The 18932-nt window shown below is 42.4% G+C and overlaps 1 protein-coding gene and 1 long non-coding RNA gene across 3 annotated transcripts in view; one reads left to right on the top strand and one right to left on the bottom strand.

Moving 5' to 3' along the window:
* Window positions 1-18932, bottom strand: part of LOC127417294 (uncharacterized) — a 511839-nt gene that overhangs the window by 153095 nt on the left and 339812 nt on the right. The gene's annotated exons all lie outside the window — the stretch shown is intronic.
* Window positions 1-18932, top strand: part of LOC127417280 (homeodomain-interacting protein kinase 2-like) — a 140748-nt gene that overhangs the window by 20170 nt on the left and 101646 nt on the right. Inside the window, exon 2 of one of the 2 annotated variants that reach the window (XM_051657180.1) lies at window positions 15936-16151. The exons of the other annotated variant lie outside the window; for it this stretch is intronic. The gene's annotated coding sequence lies outside the window, so the exon portion shown is untranslated. The remainder of the gene's footprint in view (window positions 1-15935; window positions 16152-18932) is intronic. 2 annotated transcript variants of the gene reach the window in all.

Here is an 18932-nt window from a genome sequence, read left to right as displayed (position 1 = left end):
CCTTGGGAAAAACCTTCTGGCATGACGAATCCAGGCTTGACATTACTCTGCAGTGATGTCATTGCAAGCCTCATCCATGGTGTGAAGGAGGGTGGCATGCTCATGGGGATAGTGATCATACACCTTCCACCTCCATGTAGAGAAGAATTCCTTAATTGGGTTGAGGAAAGGGGAGTATGTTGGGAGCTATAGGGTCATGAACCAAGGATGAGCCTGAAACCATTCCCGAACCAGCTCTGCATCGTGGAAACTGACATTGTCCCACACAATAACATAGCTGACATCTTCACCCTGACAGGCTTGCTCAAGTTAATTTAGAAAAGAGTGTTGTATGACCCAAAAAACTGGTCTACGGCCTACCACACCATCTTCACATATAGCCACACACATTGAGATGTTTCCCCGACGTTGTCCAGGCACTTGGATGGTTGCCCACTGTCCAATAAGGTTACGTCCACATCATCTGGTTTTTGCCGGATTGAAACCCGCCTCATCAACAAAAATATACTTGTGATGATTCACAGCAGCATCCAGCTCCATCACCCTCTAAAAAGATAATTTGGTTAGCTCTTTTACAAAGAATAGTTGACATTGTTAGCCTGTAGTACAGTACTGTAAATAGCATGAGTATCACGTACGTAAAAACTGAACATACAGTACACCACATAGCGCTGTACCTGAACATATATTCTGCATGCAGTCATTTCACCTGTGATTTCACGTATGATTTCTCTCAAAAGGCGCCAGGTAAATTTCATAGAAACCTAGTCATTGCTCTCCTCAATAAGCTGCTTTATTTCGGACAGCCGTATGTCGTTCCTTGCCAACTCCTAGTGGTCAGTCAGTACACATGTGCGACCTCCATCAGCTTGTCTCCTGTGATTTCTGAGAGTAAAACAGAGTATGCTGTCTATATTTTACAGTAATGTAAATGAAAAAAAAAAATGTGACGATTACATTTTGTTCACTATTCGATACAGTAATGCATTTACTGTACTGTATACATAAAGTGAATAGTTAGCAGACTTATCGGTTTTCTTGGCGAAATGTTCTGATGATGGAGCTGACTGTTGACCTTTGTAGGTTAGGGTGAACTAATCTGGCAGTCTTTGTCATGGTAAGGCCTCTGTTAACCACATGGTCAACAATGATGGCTCAGACTTCATTTGAAATGACAGTACGCTGCATTTTATCTTCATTCCTCTGATGCCCAAGTCTTTGTTGAGACCCAGGCCCACCTCTTTCTTGAGGCCCATGCCCAACTCTTTGTTGAGGACCATGCCCACCTCTTTGGTGGGATCCACGTCTACCTCTTTGATCCCTCTGCAGGTTTCCTCTCACTTTCAGTCTATCCTGCTCTATGTTTGCACATAGCAAATGTTCACACACAGTTCTACTTATATGGTATCCAATTGTGATCACAAGGTGAAATAAATTATGATCTATCCTGAAAGCTGTTACAGCAATTACTGTAGTTTATACCTTACCAACACACAATAATCAGACCAGCTGAAAATCTATTGACATACCAAATGATTAATAGATTAACCATTAAGATTAAATGATAGACAAATGCATTAAACTGAATGAGAAGAGATGCAAATGAAAAATTTTATTGTAATAGCATTATGAAAGGCAGTTACTGTGAATGAAAAGTTTATATAGATGAAACACTTATTATGTGTAGTGAAAAGGATACTTTGTGATTTTGTGTATTGTACTAACATAATTGAAAATATGCTGAAATGTTTGAAAAAATGCATTTTTGATGATCTGTTGTGAGATAAGTACTGAAAGTTTTGAAAATGTACCACTTGCTTCTGAAAATAGTACCAAAGCAATTAGAAAAACTAAAATCATCTTTAAAAAAAAAACACATGACCCAATGACTAGTCTGTTTTGAAAATATACAGCTTTACGTATTCCTAGTAGGTTCTAGTCAACCCAGCACAGCCCTGATATCAACAATGAACTTGTTTAAGCCTGTCTTAACTTATAAAGGATCTATTCTTGCTTCATTTGGCTTCTTTGATTTGTCGTTCTCTTTGAATTGGAAGAAATTTGTGGTGTGCCGTGAAGGTTGCAACAGTTTGGGAAGATAAGAGATAGGCTTTCGTTCACTGGTGCGTGAAGTAGGCTGTGGATTTCAGTCTGTACACTCTCGTTTACCACCTTCTGAACTGACCCATCATTTAACACATACTGGAGAGATAGGCAGACAGAGAAAGGGAGGGTGTCGAGAGAGTCAGTATCTTCCATCATTTCTATCCTATCTTCTGCTGGGGTGCATCTTGTAGGGCAGATATCTCAGAGGTTAATAATTGAAAGGGTGCTGGTAGGTTGTTGGCAGGGTGTAGTTGTGTGTAGTCTGTAACCTTTGTGTGTGTGAGAAGCCCTCCCCTCTATCATGATCAATGACACGTACAGGCCTGCCCTCCCCTCTGCATATCCCATGACCGGTCAGGGCAGCTGTACGCTCAAGTGGAGCCTAGAAAATCTCTCTCTCCTCCCCTTCTCTGTCTCTCGCTTTGTCTCCAAGAAAGGCCAAGTACTGACCTTTTGCTATGAAAGCATGGCCTTTGCCGTTTCAGGGATTGTTGTTTTTACCTTGCAAACTTTATGACCATGAACAGGAGGCATAGCAAGCACAAGGGGAATGGAGGTTGAGGGTTCTACAGTAATGGATCAGTCCGTGTGACTGTAATATGCTTCTGTTTGCTCTGTCTACCTTGGAAGCTCTTACAACATGTAGAACTGGGTGGATACCGAGCGTCAACACTGAGAATAGGGCAATGGAGTACTCAGTGAAACACTTTCAAAATGCATCTCTCATGTAGACTTCAATAGCTAAATGTAGCATTAGAGTTAAGTTCAATTCATTTCCGTGAGTCAGTTCAGCGAATCAACTGATAACTCTGATTCAATTATTCATTTGCATCTGCATTAAAAAATGTTCACTGAAGTCATTTTAAATCACAAAGAACTTAAAGCTGTCAAAATCTGCGCATTAAGCATGCGATTAATTTAGAATGTTTAACACATTAATTGTTCTTAATCACGATTATCGCATTTACCAATTTTCACATTAGATTCTGACATTTTATTCAGCTCCATGTGAGTGCTGAACACTGGTTGGAGGAAGATGGAACCTTTCTGTTGTGTCCGTAGTCAATTACACTGACGCACACAGCATAAACACACACACAACAGCAATTCTGTGTCAATAATCAAGTAATGGAGAAAGGACCTCTTGACTGAATTGTTTTGTAAAAAAAAAACCTAGATGAGACTAGTAATGAGCTGCATTTACACGACCCGTTGGAGTGAAGGACCATTATTTAACAGCATCACGTTCCAAACAATTCGGATGAAGTATCATTATGTGGACAGTGCCAGCGCTAAAAGCAAAACAAGACGTTCTCTGCAAGCGCTTTTCATGTGGAGTTCAAAGCGGCAAATCATGTAAATGTGGCTACATGATTGCTGTAGCAAAGTGGATAGCCACGATTAATATTGTGGAGGATGAGGCTTTAAGAGATTTAATGCCCATTGCAGTGAAAATGCAAAATACAAGGACTAGATATTTCAACCTACCACTTAGACTTTTAGAAACGTTTAATTGGTTGAATTGGTGCTCTTTTAGTGCATTCATACTGTGGAATGCTTTGTTTGGAAAATGTTCATAAATAAAAAAAAAAATTCATAACCTTTTTTTTTTTTTTTTCATTTCTTTTGTAAGAAGGAACTAAATGCATTTTGACTGGAAAACAAGTATATATAGAGTCCAATTTCAGCCCTTTCTAAATCTGTGATTAATCATGATTAACTATGAAAAACCATCCGATTAATCACAATTAAATATTTCAATTGGTTCATATAAATGAAATGAATAAAAAATCATTCATCTTTGTGTTCATTAAAAGCAGTGTAGAAAACATGCTTTGATTATTTATAGATTGATTTTTACTTTATTTTACCTTGTAAATTAAACACTTTGAATCTAAATGACCGCAGTGGCCATTTGGTTGAAATGGTTTCCGAGCAAATACATAATTATAGAGATTGAATGCTGATCCTGTTCTATAGCCCTGCTCTTCACAAGCCAGTGCTCATAAACAAACATGTTTTGGAAACAGTTCTGCGTCCTGCTCATTGGCTGTTAGGAAGACTGATCGAGTCTAACTGGTTCCTTAACACTTTGGTGTGATCTGATCCGGAGAGATCTGTTTTAATGTATGCTTGTAAATGTGCCCGTCTGTCTATCTGAGAATCTCAGGAAGGGTACTTCTCCGTGTGTTTGCCAGAGCATGAAATAAATTGCATAACCTGTCATTTGATATACATATTAGCAGTAATGGATTTCACAGTGGTACAGAGACACCCATATAACAAATGCAAAATGCCACACAAGAAAATTATACTGTATGAGACAGAACACATTCTTTTGTTTGAATTCTATCTTGGGTGTCTGTGTCCTCTCAGACAGACAGACAGAGAGACAGACAAGATAGATAGGTAGATAGATAGATAAGACAGAAAGAGTGATAGATAAGACAGACAGACAGACAGACAGACAGATAGACAGACAGACAGATAGATAGATAGACAGATAGATAGATAGATAGATAGATAGATAGATAGATAGATAGATAGATAGATAGATAGATAGATAGATAGAAAGAAAACTAACCCTAGCTAGCTAGCTTATTAGGGGACATAAAAGCTCACCACTATATGTATGTGTATTTTTAGGTTAAGTTAATTAAACAAAACATGGTAAAACAGAATGGCTCTTGCTTTAATCATTTAATTTGTCTTTTATAAAGTTTAAGGGAATAGAAATTTGTGGCCCATGTAAAAACTCATTCATCATTTTATAGCCAAAACCAATTAATCTACCTAGACAGACTCTGATTGCTTATTGTTGTGCTCTCTCTCTGTGTGTGTGTGTGTGTGTGTGTGTGTGTGCTGTATGTGTTTCAGTTTTGTTCTTTTGTTCTGTCCAGGCCTGTAATTTCATTCTTCCTCCACAGAAAATGTCAGCTTGCTCAGCAGTCAGATTATTTCTACTTTATGGCTTTTGCAGAGGTATTAATATGTTCCCTGTCTGTCACTCCTTCGACGTTTTGTCGATGTAGTGACACTAGGGGTCACTCTTGGGAGCCCAAAACACCTCTGCTTCTTTGAAAAAAAGGCCAATGGGAATTGGCGAGTGGATTTGCATGACACTCCCTCGGACATACGGGTATAAAAGGAGCTGGTATGCAACCACTCATTCAGATTTTCTCTTCAGAGCCGAGCGGTTCTATTCATTGAATCTGAATTCATCCGCAAGTTCATTCACCTCATCTGCTGGATTTTACGGCGCATTTCAGCGGCTTCTCCCCCTCTGCACCCGTGGAGTGCAGAGAACACCCCTGGGTGCTTCGGCAGAATAACAAAAGAGTATATTCTAAAAAAAAAACATGACCATGGCAACGTTGCGGTTGCGGCTTGCATTCGTAAGAAAGCAAGCCACCCCAGCGGCTCCCTGCCTCGGTCCATCTACCTACGGGTATGAGGCCGTGCCGGTTAGCACTGGGGGCGATTTGGGGACATCAATGGGACCACCTCTGCCGGGTATCCCCCCATGGATCTCCCATTCCCCAGCACGCTCGCTTGCCCTGGTTGGGCGCATGGACGATACCGCCGGCTCGTCTCAGGGCAAGTTCGAACTCTTGTTCGGAGCCCGGGAAGACGATGAGTTATCGAGCGCAGCATCGGAGAGCGGGCACGTCCAGTTGGACGCAGAGGCTTCAACTGGGCTTCCTCCTTCGGGAATGGTCGCCCAGTCCCAGTCCGATGCGGAAATGACGGACATGCTTTCCCGGGCGGCTGCAAGCATCGGCCCCTCCACTCTCCCCTGAACCCTCGTGGCTCGACGATTGTTTCCTGGGCGCCCACAACCATGCCCCGCCCCCATTCCTTTCTTTCCAGAAGTGCATGAGGAGCTGACAAGATCGTGGGAGGCACCTTTTACTGCCCAGTCCCGGTCTTTCAGCTCCCCCGCCCTCACTACCCTCGATGGTGGAGCATCCAGGGGGTATTCGTTGATCCCCCAGGTGGATAAGGCACTCGCGGTGCACTTGTGTCCGCAGAGCGCCGCCACCTGGCGTGGGTGCCCAAAGCTCCCATCCAGGACCTGTAGGTTTACGTCATCCCTGACGACTAGGGCCTACAGTGCCGCTGGACAAGCCACCTCCGCCCTGCATGCCATGGCTCTCCTGCAAGTACACCAAGCCAAGGCGCTAAAAGAACTGCACAAAGGTAGTTCTGACCCGGGATTGATGCAGGAACTGTGCTCAGTGACCGACCTCGCTCTCTGGGCGACGAAGGTCACGGCGCGGTCTCTCGGGCAGGCGATGTCCACCCTGGTGGTCCAGGAGCGCCACATTTGGCTCAACTTGGTTGAGATGCGAGAGGCTGACAAGGCACGGTTCCTTGACACCCCATCTCCCAGGTTGGCCTGTTCGGCGACACCATCGAGGACTTTGCCCAGCAGTTCTCGGCAGTGAAGAAGCAGACGGAGGCCATACAACACATCCTGCCCCAGCGCGGCTCAAGACCCCGCACCCCGTCTGCTCGTTGCCAAGGGCGTCCTCCTGCAGCAACAACACCGGCTCCGCCACAGCCCGCCCCCGTGGCCTGGCCCCAGCGTGGAGCCCAACGCAGGAAGCAGACTCCACCCGTCTCACAGCCGGCCACTAAGAACCCGAGGAAGGCTTCGAAGCGCCCCTGGGACGGGCGACCCAGGGGCGAGGAGACCTGCTTCTCTGGAGCTGGTGAGCAGACCACTCCATCCCCCGGTGGTGGGCCGGGAGGAGAATCCTTTGTTTAATTTTTTGCTGCATGCCCAAGTGTCTACGGTACCCAAAAGTTCAACAAAAGAGTGGTTTTCTTGTTTCCTGGGTCACTTGTCCGGTGCGCACGGCTTTCGTCACGACCACCATCCACCGCCCCATTTTTGCAGGTATGGTGCTCCAGCGGTGGACCCCCGCACCTGCCCAGCTGTGGCACAAACACGCCCACACCAGGAGTGTGGCGGCCTCCTGGGCCCTGGCCAGTGGCGCCTCTTTGGCAGACATTTGCAGAGCAGTGGGCTGGGCAGCACCCGACACCTTTGCGAGGTTCTACAATCTCCGGGTTGAGCCGGTCTCGTCCCGTGTATTGGCAGGCATGAGCAGGTAAGTTCCAGGACAGCTGGCCGGGTGTGCCACTTGCGCGTTGCGCCTTTCCCTTCCCTTGAGGTGAAGACGTGCGCTCTTGACTCCCAGTCGTGTTTACAGACTGTGATCCCTGGATGACTTTCCTCCTTAGCCCTCTGGCAGTTGAGTTTGCGGAGAAACTCGCTGCCGGCCCAGTACGTGCGCTAATGAGACCCTGTACTGAGGTAGGTGCTCCACATGTGCTGGTTCCCCGAAGGCGACCCCATGTGATATCTTCCGCAAAATCGTTTCCCTGTCGGTAAACTGCGTCTTCCTTGGGCAGAGGCCCCTCTGCCCCCGGTCGCCATGCTTTGTAGAAACTCCTCCCCCTTCTGGTAGGACCTACCATGGGACCTTTCCACATGACATACTTCCGACAAGACTCGGTAAGACCATGTGACATATTCCACTCAAAATACTTGCTCGCACCGCCAGTTCAGGTAACACAGTTCAGCTAGTTGTGGTGTTTTGTATAGGGACCCCTAGTGTCACTACGTCGACACAACGTCGAGTGAGTGACAGATAGGGAACGTCATGGTTACTTTCGTAACTTCCGTCCCCTGATGGAGGGAACGAGATTTTGTGTCCCTCTTGCCACAGCACTGAAATACCCGCTGAAATGGTGGGACCTGGTCTCGGCTCCTCAGCACAAAACCTGAATGAGTGGTTGCATACTAGCTCCTTTTATACCCGTATGTCCGGGGGAGTGGCATGCAAATTCCACTCGCCAATTCCCATTGGCCTTTTTTAAAAAAAAAAGCAGAGATGTTTGGGGCTCCCAAGAGTGACCCCGTGTGTCCCTCCACCTTCCTCCATTTATCCAAAAGAGTGCGTACCCCTATTGAGCATAAGTTATATGAACTACTTTTATGGTCATTTTTTTTTAAGCTTGACAGCCCTTGGTCAGTATTTGTTTTTATTGTATGGAAAAGAACATCTTGGAAATTCTGCAAAAACATCTTCATTTGTCTATGTTCACACTGGCAGAAAAAAATCAGATTTTTTGGCTGACTCAAAAAATCTGACTCAAATCTGTTTTGGTTTTTGGGGGTATTTACACTTGGTCATTTCATGCATTTTTGCCGATCGGATTACTATCCAATCATGACAAGACCAAGTGTAAATGCCCTCCAAGACAGATTTGAGATGGATATAAATCCGATCACCTCCTGAGGTGGTTTGAGATGCATTCCAGACAAAACTTGGTCAAGTGTAAATGCATCTGGCTGCTCAAGCCACATATGTAGACTTTACGCCGCCCAAATAGCGATACGTCAGCATAGGGAAAACGTAAAATTTAACAGCTGTTACTGGGTATTTGCATAGGGCTCAAGTGGCACTATACATAATAACAAATTAAGAAATGGATGCACATTGTAGGAGAGACAGAAGGTTTTTCTTCATTGATTTGATGCAGATCGCTGACAAAACTGAAACTAAACACTGACAATGAGTGCAGCTGTGTGGCGCATCTTACCTACGACAAGCCCCAAAGGGAAAATACACAGTGCGTACCCACGCAGACACGCGCACTGTTCAAAGTCACTTGGAATCAAATAATAAATCAAATCATTTAAATTCGCTGCCCGGCATTAGCATAATAACAGAAAATAACTTTAAATAATTTTATTTACATATAGTGCAGCAATTGAAGATCGTATTTATATCTGTTTGGCGGAGAAACATTGATGTGGCCAAGTATAAATGAAATGTGCTTATTCAATCGAATAGCAATCCGATCAGAAAAAACACATGAAGTGACCAAGTGTAAATACCCCCTTTGTAGTCTGAACAGGTGAAGAACATAAAATCAGATTTTTACAACCTGATCCAAACCATATTCGTAAGGATGTGTTCAGACTGTCAGTCCAAATCTGATTTTTGTGCATAATCGATTGGAATCTGATAATATTTAGCAAGTCTGAATGGCAAAAAAAAATCACATGAAATTTATTTTTACAAATCTGTTTCAAGCTACATTCATGTGTACTGTAGTTTGAAGTCCTATTCAAATCACATTTATGGAAATCCATTTCAGTCTGGCCTCTCTGATCAGATCTTAAGTGTCTTTTTACTGTCACTTTTTCACACTACGTAAAGTCACGTGATACGTCGTCTAGGCTACATTCACGCTGTCACTCAAATCCGTTTAGGTTTTTGTAGTCTGAACAGGAGAAAAACACATTAAATCTGATTTTTACAAGCCTCATCCAAACCACATTCATAGGTTAAAATCAGATTTTTCATAATGCGTCTCAGTCTGAACGATCAGATCGGATTTCAAGTGATTTTTTCATCATTTGTTGTGCACGACGGTTGTTATATGTCAGGCTTTGCGGTGAGAAAACATACTGCGCTCTGAACGGCATAATTAATGCCTTCACAAGGCACTTCAAATTTAATACAATAATGACGGCCCTGCAGTAGGATCATTACAAACATAATTGTCAATAAAAATTACTTCAAAAGTGAGTTCAGCCTCTTTTATTATACATTTCAGCACTACAAAACTCTCACAGTGGAAGGTAAACAGGGCTTAGAGATCATTACTTCTGAATGAATCACACCCATATGTCATTTACATGTTACGGGGCACACAAAGCACTGCAAACCTCTCATAATAACAAAGACATTGGCTTAACTTACCCAAAAAGATGCGCTAAGGTGCAGTAACCCAAACCATTGCGAGAAATCACAATATGATAAAGTATTGAATGTCACGCAGATACGGGACGCTTGAGCATTTTGAGCGTTTCATCACAGGACAAGTGTCCTTGTCTCACCCTTCGACCTATTTGTGATTTAATACGGGACACAAAGCCTTCAATGCAGGATGTTTTGCTCTCTGCTAAAATTCAGGACCCCAAGATAAAAGGCTGGGACATCGTATGGGACATCGTACTTTCAGCCAAAATACAGGACGTCCCCACTACAAACATTGCATATACCACCTCTACCATTTTCAAGCCGTTGTCATTGAAAAATTTTCATATTTGGATACATCAATGGTAAAACATCCATCCCTAAAATCTCATGCATGGTGAATATATGCAAGTTTGCTGCGTTACCATGACAACTAATGTGGACGTGATAGCAAAAGCGAATGTAGTCTGAACAGAAAAAATCTGATCTGGCCACATATAAAATGCAGTTTGAATTTAAGGAATTTCGGATTTAAGGAAAAATCATATTTTTCCTGCAGTGTGAACAAACCCATATTGCTACAGGAAATATGCTGGCAGTGGTGGCTGAAATAAGCTGAGAATATTATTAATGGAATCTTCTCGCGCGCATTCTGAAGTTCGACAGTCACATCGTTTCTTCAAAGGTGGCTACCACACGAGTCAACCAGTCACTGCTAGTCTGTCTGGACCACACACTTCTTTGAACTATGATACTGGCAGAGACAGCAGCATGAAATAAAGTGCCGCATGCCAGCCTGATCCGTCTCTGTCATTGCCGCATAAAGCATATTCCAGCACCGCAGCTACACATTGCCATGTTATAAGCTAAAATCACTATTCCATTCCCCTCCATGTTGTTTTTTTGCTTACTGACACAACATCATTGCTATAGCAACCAATGCAGATATGCCAGAAAATGAAGATAGCCATGGGACACACAAATCGAATCTGATCAGTTGCGATACACAGTGCGGACAGTCAATCATGAGGATTGGATTCTGATCGAATATACAAAAAATTGGATTTGAACTGACAGTCTGAACATAGCTTAGGTGGTTTGGAATCTGATTAAAATCAGATTTTTTGAATGGTCCGAATGGTCAGATCAGATTTCATGTGTTTATTTCGTCGTTCTTGTGTGTAAATGGTTGTTACGTCAGTCGTTGTGACAAGAAGACATATACTGCGTTCCAAATGGCTAAAATGATGCCTTCACAGTGCACTTCGAAGGGAAAACAAATAATGATGACCATGAGAATAAAAAGCTTGAAAATTTGTTCAGAATTTGTATTGCACCTTTCAGCCCTCCAACACTGGAAGGTAAAATCTATGAAGGGACGATCTCTTCTGAATGGAATGTACCCATATGTCATTTATATGTTACAGGACAGTCAAAGTAGTCCAAACCTCTTTTAGAATAATACAGACACTGGCTTTACCCACCCAAAGAGATACACTAACACACAACGGCTACGAGCCACCACAACGCGATAAGGTATTGAACATGCCTGAGTTGGACGCTTGAGCATTTTGAGCTCTTTAATACAGGACAGGGGTCCTCTTCAAGAATCTCGCTGTCCGACCCATTTATGTTTTAATACATGACACAAAGCCTTCAATACGTGACTGTCTGCTGCCTGCTAATATACAGGACATCATAATTTCAACCAAAATACAGGATGTCACAGCTAAAACAGGACAGTTGTAAACCCCAGTAGCAACTAGCTACAAACATTGTATATGCCATCTCTTCCATTTTTATGCTGTTATCTATTATGAATGTGTTAATATTTGGATACTGCCCTCATGAAAAATATAAACAATGGCAAAACATTCATTGCTCAACACTCATGGTGAACATACACAAGTTTGCATCGTTACTGTAATAATTAATGTGGACGTGCTAGCAAAGCGACTGCAGTCTGAACGGGGAAAAAAATCTGATCTGTCCACAATTAACCTGCAGTTTGAACAGTCAGTTTAAAAAATTTCCCTGCAGTGTGAACAAAGCCTTTGTGTTTGAACAACATGTGGGTGAGTAAATGATAACACAATTTGCCAATTTAGGTGAACCTAACCCTTTCTTTAAAGGGGACATATTCTACCAATTTCCCCCCTCAAGCCTTAATTTGTTAGTCAAGGTTTGTTGCAGCAAAAACATTATTTTTTTTTATTTTTGTCTCTTGAGTCATCACTCATTATTTAGTTTTACATGACCATTTTCCAACCTTCTTTCTGACCCTCAGAAATAAACAGACTGTTTTTTTGCTACTGCACCTTTAAGACTTCTATCATATTTAGAAGAATATTTGGTTTGGTTGATTGTGACTTCATAACTGTGACTATTTCTGAATGTCCCTGTTTTTGCAACTTTCATGAGTTAAAAATATATAGTCTGGGTGTACTGTGTCCTCATCACATTTTTTATGTCAACAGAGGAAGTAAAATCCCATTTTCCATGACGTGTCCCCTTTAAGAGTCTTAAGGCCTTCACATCATTCCAAGCTGCCGTAGGGTTATAAAGGTCGACCACATACACAAACACACACATTCACTGACATACACACAGTCTTTACTGTGATGTATGTGCAGGAAGAAGCGGTCATAATGTATCCTGAAGAGTTCCCCTGTGAGAACTTTGGCATATTAGTCGTGTCTGTTTATCTCTGTGTGGTATTCTCCAGAACAGTCATTTGTGTAAAGATTACACTTGACAGAAAGAACAAACTGAACCAGCGACTGACAGATGTTCAGAATTCCTTAAGTTACACTAAGGAAACAGGAGGTTGATTAACTGGTGAATTTTAGAGCCTTTTGTTTAAGACTCATACATTAGGTACAGTGGAACCATGCAACTGTATTTTTATTTCACTTTGATAGAACTTTCTTTTCATTGCAATTTAAAACTGATATATTACAATCTCTTACTTGGTTGCTTCTTGTTCATTTTTGTTGGACTTTTGTTCTCGGTGCAACAAGTGCTGAAATTTCTGCATTACTTCATCATGGAGTCAAAGGGAATAGCATACCTTGGTTCATTTTTTTTCTTTTTTTTTTTTCAAATTGTTTGTCATTTCACAAGCCCTTGCAGTTGAGTTGTACTGAGGACGCACACTGGCATACAAATAAAACAATTATTGACTTCTTTTCTTGGATCGTTCTGAGTATGCGTTGTAGTCTAAAAAAAAATTTAGCAAATGTTAACCTAATGCCGCAGTTTCTATATTCTCGCACCCTTGCTCTGAGTGGTGGTCAGTCTCTTTTTTCCCAAAAGTATTATTGTGGAAAATTTAAACAATAACATATACTGTAGATTCTTGGCATTGTGAGGTACCACATGTAAAATAACTTTAGTCAATGGGGCGCCTCTATATGCCACATTTATCCTGAGTGTCACAACTGCAGGATGTGCTCTGTGCGTGTGTGTGTTGTCTATTCATGCCATGTGTTTATGTGTGCACTCTTGGTGACTGAATTTTGTTTCATCTGTGCCTGGCTTGGCTCTGTGGTTAAAGTCTAGCATGTAGCTCAGGTCCTTTCCTTTGAAGTGCTAACAGCGTAGCAAAAACCTGCAAAACATACTTTCGCAAGCACACCGACACACTTATAGAGACAGATGAGCAAATAGCTCATGGTTTGCTAATATACCTCAGAGATTCCAACCAAGAGTGTCAAATAAAATAAAACAAACCTTTAAATCAACTTAATTAATGCATAATAAATTCACCTTGTCACAATTGCCTTTATTAGCAGTAGTTGTATTTCATTGAGAATTCTGTAGTTTAGTGGGTGGCTGCAGGACTGTATCGATATGGTGTCCTCTCTTGCTGTAGTAGTGTGATAACAGGACTGTACAAGTTTCTTCTTATCGGGTGCTTGTACCTGAATGGCACTCTTTTTAGCTTAAATGCTCTTGGAGTGCAGACAGAGTCTGCTGCTACAGAAGCATTGAAATCGCTACTGTGAGGTCTTGAAGTGGCTTGGTCCCTGTACTCTTAAAGGGATAGGTCACAGAAAATGGAAAATTCTGTCATTTACTCACCCTCATGGACCACACCCTTTTGGACCGGTGTGTCGAGCTCCAAAAAGGACCTTGAACTTTGGTAAATTTCCATAAGCGTTCCCTTGTGATGCCCTTAAACCGAATAAACTTGATAAATGCAATTCCCCATCTGTCACTCACTCAACGTTGTATCGATGTAGTGACACTAGGGGTTGCTCTTGAGAGCCCCGAACACCTCTATTCTTTTGACAAAAGGCCAATGAGAATTGGCGAGTGAACCATACCAGGCCCAGGCCGTGCCCGCCCCTTTGTGAATACGAACACACTCTACTAGGAGTGTGGCATCCTCGTGGGCACTGGCCCATGGCACCTCTCTATCAGACATCTACAGAGCAGCAGGCTGGGCTACACCCAATACATTTGCGAGATTTTACAATCTCCGGGTTGAGCCGGTTTCATCCCGTGTTTTGTCAGGTACGAACAGGTAGAGTTTGGTAATACGGAACAACTGGCCGGGTGTATCGCTTGCGTATAGCACCTTTCCCCTTTCCTGAGGCGAAAGCGTGCGCTTTCACCCCCAGTCGAGTTCACGAAGTCGTGGACCCTGAATGTCCTTCCTCCCTATCCCCGTGGCTCACGAATTTGGCGGAGGAGTTTGCAGCCAGACCCACTACGGGTACTAATATGCCCTGTACTGGGATAGGTGCTCCACAGGTGCCGATTACTCAGGTAACCCCCTGTGATGTATTTTCCACGGTACGGTCTCCCTGTTGGCAGACCCGCATCTCCCTTGGGCAGGGCTCTCTCTGCCCCTGCATCAGCAGTTCACGTGACATGGTTCACCTGTTGTGGTGTTTTTCTATAGGGACCTCTAGTGTCACTACATCGACACAACGTCGAGTGAGTGACAGAAGGGGAATGTCTTGGTTACTGTCGTAACCTCCATTCCCTGATGGAGGGTACGAGACGTTGTGTCCCTCTTGCCACAACGCTGTACTAGCCGCTGAAATGGCCGGACCTTGTCTCGGCTCCTCAGCACAAAACCTGAATGAGAGTGGGCATTCCTTCTCCTTTTATACCCGTATGTCCGGGGGAGTGGCATGCAAATTCCACTCGCCAATTCTCATTGGCCTTTTCTCAAAAGAATAGAGGTGTTCGGGGCTCTCAAGAGCGACCCCTAGTGTCACTACATCGACACAACGTCTCATTCCCTCCATCAGGGAACGGAGGTTACGACAGTAACCAAGACGTTATCTCCCACCCTTCCGTGATGTTTTCTCCATATGCCATCAATATCCCCTCCTAAACATATGGTTTCCTCTCTTCTCTAACACACACATGTCCACTCACACACAGACTTGGTAAGCAGTCGGTAACAGGCTGTTTGTAGCAGTCATAAAACCAATGGCGATGTTGTGTGTGTTGTTTGTTTGTCTTTTTCTCGGGCCGTTAAAACATGTCAATGACTTTAGCTTCTCCCGCCCCAGCTGCTCTGCCCGCTTGGTGCACTAACACTAAGACTGAGCTGTCTCCAAATACCACACAAGCACCGCACTAATGGGTCAGGTTCGGAAATAACATGCACGTGTACATCCATATTCCTCTTCATTTTGCTCTATCTATATACTGTATCTGTGTATCCCAGAGAAAAAATGTATTGCTCAGAGGTTGATATTTTATAGCTCAGGAAACTTAGAGCTTAAGTGTGTAATTTCTGCTCCACTATTAAAATGGATTATTTTCAAACAGGTTTGCATGCACACATGTGTGTGATTCATGCACAACAGTTATGGCAGTCATAGTTAAACATTAGTGCTAAGTGATAATGCTTTATTTATGTTGTGCCTGTGCAAGTATATTCTTTGTAGCTGCCTCTGTGTTTCGTTCCATAAATAGATTGGCATGTGATTTCTAAATGAGAACTGGGTGGTCAATATCCTGCAGCATACACACACACACACACACACAATCTCTCTATCTCCATCTCTCCCTCTTTTTCTGAAGGTCTTTGGTTTGAGGAGTTGTGCAAGACCGTAAGCTCAACATGCAAACTAGACGACACATCCAGGCAGAGAAATAAACAGCCTAAGTAATGCTCCTGCAAGCTATGTGTCTCGTTTCCTGCTGGCACTCTCCCTATCTTCACACACACTGCACGAAGTGTGTGCTCCCAGCCGCTCCGAGCTCTCTGAAGTGCACTGGCCCTGCTCTGTTCTGGAGGTGAGCGATACACCGTGTTATGAGTAGAGACAATAGCCAAAGGTTTCCTGTTCTCGCTCTCCCTGGAACGACTTGGTTTTATTAGACGAGACAGAGAGAGAGAGAACGGGGTGGATAATAGAAGAGGTTAGGGAGTAATGGATTGAGGGGAGAGTTTTATTATTATTAAAAAAAAAATATTATGGTTCCACTGTAGCTCAAGTCTCACTCGCATCTATTGAAATGTAGCTCATTAAGATGCATAGCGACTAAAATTTAGAATCCAGAATGTTTCTAATCTCCAAAGAACCACATGGTCATCTCAATAACACTAAACGGCGAAAACATGGTTCTTGATTAGAAATGGGTTCTTTTATAAATCTAAGGTGCTGTGAAGAACCATTGAGTATATGGTATTTTGAAGTGATGGGGAGTCAACTCCAAAAAGTGGATTCCTCGACTGAGACAAGCCCTAGTATTGGAGTCTACTCTATTACAGGAATCGTTTTTTTTTTTTCTTTTTCTAATGATTCCGTTTCCCTTTAAGCAGGACATTGTAATTGGCTCAAACCAGTGAATTGCTGTTCTGAAAAGGTATATTACGGGTTCAATACAAATTAAGCTCAATCGGCAGCATTTGTGGGATAATGTTGATAACCGCATAAATTAATTTTATTAAAACAAAAATCAAAAATTGAGGTTTCAGTGAGGCACTTACAATTAAAGCAAATGTGGCCAATTTTTGGAGGGTTTAAAAGCAGGAATATGAAGCATATAATTTTATAAAAGCACATTAATTATTCTGTAAAACACATGTATTATTTTAGCTGTAAAGATGTTTAAAGGAATAGTTCACCCAAAAATGAAAATTTGCTTATAATTTACTCACCCTCAGGCCATCCAAGATATATCTGAGTTTCTGTCTTCATCAAAACAGAATTTAAGACTTTTAGGATTTCATTTCAGGTCTCCTCCTTTAAACATTGCAAGTGAATGTACTCCATTTTTTGACGGTCCAAAATGTATATGTAGGGTGCATCAAAATAATCCCAAACGATTGATTATTTTTAGAAACAAAACAATACTTATATACTTTTTAACTACAAATGTTCGCTTCCATACATCTCTGTGATGCGCACTCATGAGAGGGATGACGTAAGCTCGTTGGTAAGGTCACGTGTCACGTGAAGGTGGCAGGAAGCGTGTCACGAGAAACTTGCACAGAGCACAGACCAAGCGCCGTTAACAAACCAAAACAGTCCAAAATAATTTCAAAACAATATAAAATAAAAAAAATAATAATTTCCAAATAATAATAAAAAAAAAAAACCTTTACTGCAGTAAATAACCATCCTTTATTTCGGAGCAATGCCGTTGTGTTATCTACTTGTGCTTTTTCTTTAGCAGAAATATATAGGCTGTATGACTTTCAGGAATTCAAGCCACACAATTTGTAGTTAGTGAAACCAACTGTCCTTTGTGTGAGACTTGACAGTGAAGTGGCATGAAGGTGAGTTATTTATGCAGGCAGTGATGAGTGAGTGAATTGAGTGCAGGTGCAGTGAGTTAGAAATCAGGCGATGAAGTGCAGAGCCCGAGGGAGGCGTGACAATGACAAAGTTTTCACACATACCTGAGTTCGCTGGAAAAACAGCACGGGCACAGCCGATGAATTCAGATATCGACCCTTTGTTTCTTTCGATGGTCTGAAATCCTCAGGGGTAAAATATTCACTGAACACCCTCCAATATATGAGAGAATGTAGGGGTGTACTGATATCCAGGTTCAGCGCGATAAGCCAGAGCTTCAATCGCTCATGATCATGTATAGGCAATCGATGAAAAGTTATTATTTTTCCCGGCGTGCATTTTCTTTGAGGTTTCTGAAGGTTGAAGCATCCAGGATACACACACCAAACAACCACAATTATTTGTTATGTAAATAAAACACATTAAAACTGAAAAAGGAAAGGGGAAAAAAGGACAAGACAGCAAGAAAAGAGATGTTGTGCAAGGCGATTTCACCAGAGTGATTGTTTGATTGCAAGAGTGTCAGGAGACGGTAGAAAGGATAAAGTGGCAAAATTAAAGGAGGATGGGAGCTGGAAAAGATCATTCCAGATCAGGAGAAACAAAACCCAGAGAGCTAACAAAAGAGCAGGTCTCATAGAAAGGCAGGTAATGGGGATAGTAAAGTACAAAAAGCAATATTTTAAAGATGTTTTTGGAGATTGGAGAGTAAAGGAGAAAACCTCATTGGTCTTCTGTGCTTCCTCCCCCCTGATAGCATGCTACAGTGGGCATCGCACTGAGCCACAGGGGATAATGCTTTGTCTAGACAAGTGGAGGTCAATTCATTAACCACTGATTTCTTCCCTGGACAATTTTGCCAAATGCCTCTGTCCTGGTTCAAACAGAGCAGAAAAAGCAAACCTCTGCAGGATATGGCCCTTTGTTTGTGTTTAGCCCTTAATCCAGACAGCAGTCTCAAGGTCAGAATTTTATGAGAATTATGATTTAATATAAATTATGTGATTTAAAACCTTTTTTTTAGAATTTAGTAGGATTTAGTTAGACTTCATTCGAGTTAGCAATTTTTATTTAGTGGTGCTTGCTAAGGCTTTCTTAAAAAACCCTAATGCTAAGTATTAAATTTTTGGCATGCAACTCACCGCACCGTTTGTACTACAGACATGAATGATACCTCAAATCTCCCAAAATTATACCTCGGATTAATCAACCCTTGACAAAAGAATAATGGAATAATAGTTCTTCCTAAAATAAACTGACCATTAGCATTTCA

The sequence above is a fragment of the Myxocyprinus asiaticus genome, chromosome 26, assembly GCF_019703515.2.
Source record: "Myxocyprinus asiaticus isolate MX2 ecotype Aquarium Trade chromosome 26, UBuf_Myxa_2, whole genome shotgun sequence".
In the NCBI taxonomy this organism is placed as follows: Eukaryota; Metazoa; Chordata; class Actinopteri; order Cypriniformes; family Catostomidae; genus Myxocyprinus; species Myxocyprinus asiaticus.
The sequence above is the reverse complement of the archived record's forward strand: the minus strand, read 5'-3'. Positions and strand labels throughout refer to the sequence as shown.